This window comes from Leuciscus leuciscus (genome assembly GCF_965113295.1).
Source record: "Leuciscus leuciscus genome assembly, chromosome: 2".
NCBI lineage: Eukaryota > Metazoa > Chordata > Actinopteri > Cypriniformes > Leuciscidae > Leuciscus > Leuciscus leuciscus.
The window spans coordinates 41,743,479-41,746,305 of NC_138726.1; the positions used below are offsets into that span (position 1 = coordinate 41,743,479).

The window sequence follows — 2,827 nt, forward strand, 5'->3', positions numbered from 1 at the left end:
CAAAAACATAATTTTTACAACACTTTTTTTTACAATATTGTAATATATATATTGTAGTATATAATGTATATTAAATATTTCAGTATTTGTAATATGATTTTAGCTAGTGATATTTTCTTTAACAGTTATGTTTAAAACAATCATTTATTTGGAACATAAATTATGAAATTGTTAGAAGCAAAAAGGAAAACAGAACCCATAATTAATAATCTGATAACTGTTAAATTGTTGTGAAAGTAAAACAAAAGAATCTTTGCTCTACTCTGAACTCCTCCATATGTAATGCAACCAAGACAATCTAAGTTTCATATCTATAAACACTATTCCCTTCCATAAATAAAGGCATGACGCTGCTTCTTGTGAATAAACTCCCATGTGCCTTCTCTCAGAAGTATTCATCTGTGTATATTTGTTGAGCAATATCTCTGTCAAAGGGGGAAGTAGCTTTGAAAATACATACTATGATTCAAATGGTTCTGAGAAGTAAACTGTTGAAGCAGAGTTACTGGAGACTGAAGAAGTGTTCTTCTTGCAGATGGTGAGGCATGAACCTTCAGACTTTTAACTGGATCAAATCAAGTGAAGTGAAGTCTTATTGTTTTTGCTCTCCTACAAGACAAGAGGAAAATGTAACTTGTCCAGTATCTCCTCTGCCCTGTGGTGAAGTTGGTGAATATGATGATGTCCTTTTGTTTAGTCTGATATCTAGTCATCAGTTCTGACTGCCTGGCGATGTGAGGAGAATATAAAGATCAGAATCAGAGGAGTGAATGGTGTTTTGAAGTCAGAAAAACAGCAAGCTTTGTGGTTGATAGGAAATTGTCAGACATTATGTGTGCGCGATAAAGCCAAATATTTATATGTGTGACCAAATAAATTAAAGTTGGACTAGAAGCATTATGGCAGGTTCATTTTTGTTAAATGGCTGCTCTCTGAACACACAAAGCAAATACCCAAGAGGCCGTGGGGTCAAGAGTCAGTTCAAAAGCCTTGCCCCCACCCTACATATCTCTGATAACTGGAGTCACTGGCCTGAATTCATGACCATAACCCTTAAACTCACTACACACAAAGCCAGCCTGGAGTGCAATAGCCATGTGCTTGAGTGGTCTCATCTTTACAGCTCATAATGAATCCACAAAATAGGATTGAATATAAACAATAAGGAAATAAGCTATGCTACATGTCCAAAGGATAGGAGCTTTTCAATATATTACAGAAGGACCCAAGTTCCAATATATTCCTATAGATTTTCAACAACTCATGAAAACAACTCATGTGTATACCAACAGATGATGTAAATGATTTGTGGAATTGGAGAAGGTTCTGTTTTTTAATCTTAGACAATAACGGGCTGTCTAATTTTAAGATGGGAAAACCCTTTCTTTCTACTTCATTTGTAAACATTTACTTCCTTTTCTCATGTAAAAAGTCATTCATAAGACACAGGCTGCATCTGGAGTTTTTGTCTTTATGAATCAAATGATTTCTATTCAAGATTATTTCTCCATAACAATGTTCATTTTTGTTGTCTGTATCATCTCTTTAGATAATGCAGAAGACCATTTGAACATCAAGAAATAAACAACGTGATGGATTGGATTGTTCTATTACTGTCAGAATATAAGTGAAAAGTGGTCTTATGTAGATGTTAAATGCCATTGTTGGTGTGTGTGTACATACACAAAATCACACATGAGTCTGATTCATAGCCACTCCGTGTGATTGAAGCAGAAAGCTTGCGATCGATCCATCTGTCTCACACCTTTCAAGAGCTTTTCTGCTAATTGGTTAAGAGCATCCCATCAAAACGATGCCTTTAACCAGCACATGATGACACAGGAGGGATGTTCGTGAACTAAAATATATTATTAACATTTCATTTTCATCATATTTTTTTTCTTTCCATCATGATGCAGGAAATCAAGTAGGCCTATCTTAGGTCGCCATGCTTTGAAAGGGAAAATTTGATCATTTCTATGACTATCACCCCTTTGCACCCCAGGCCAGTCCAGATGGTTTCAAGGTACTTTGTGTCTGAAAGGAGTGCACGTACAGATGAGAATTACTACATGAGATGCCTGTGCAAACTAGGCTGTTAATTTTCAAAACTCTCTCTCTTTCTGTAAGGTCATGTTTCAGTGATGCAGGTTCAGCTGTGTTCATCTGTTGAGGATGCTGAATGACTGATCTCAGGTCAGTGGTGTCGCCTGGCGTCTGTCTGCCTCCTGTTAGCGGAGAGCTATTTATCAGTGTCAGCAGCTCCATACCTGAACTGACAGAGAGAGAGAGAGAGATGAGCACTCTTCTAAAGGGCACGTTTAACTAACGGCACTGAACCCGTGAATACATTGTAGTGTGTTTCCTCACAGCACTGAGTGCACATATTTTTCGTCTTCTCTGTGAAAGGGTTTTCCTGCCTGTAGTTCTTTAAAATTGTGATTTAAAGAGTGTTTTGGAGTGTTATAATTCTAATTTAGCCCACTGTTGTCAGCTTGGGTGATTGAGAGGGTCTAACCTATTATACGTGGGCAGCAGTTCACCGTGTTGGCGCCAAAGCTCTATAAACACTCAACACGTGCACACACACACACACACACACACACAGATGCTATCTGCACCCACATCACCGTGACAGTGTGAGAAATGCAGATATGTGAGTGAGACTAGAAGAAGCCCAGCTGTTTGGCACAGTAAGAGCGGCTGTGTGTATATGCGTTTCTGTCTGTGTGTGAGTGTGTGTGGTTCAACTGTTTGAGAGTATTTGGGTGTGTTTCCTCTGATGTATATGTTTTTGTTTGATTTCTCTGGATCTGCGCCTCTGTTT

At 38.0% G+C, this 2,827-nt stretch overlaps 1 long non-coding RNA gene across 1 annotated transcript; it reads left to right on the forward strand.

Annotated features, from left to right (window-relative positions):
• Nucleotides 1-518: 518 nt before the first annotated feature.
• LOC309491198 lies at nucleotides 519-2,583 on the forward strand. Its single transcript, XR_014202966.1, has 3 exons — nucleotides 519-1,849; nucleotides 1,920-2,026; nucleotides 2,131-2,583. It is a non-coding gene; the product is annotated as an uncharacterized lncRNA (long non-coding RNA).
• The last annotated feature ends 244 nt before the right edge of the window (nucleotides 2,584-2,827 follow it).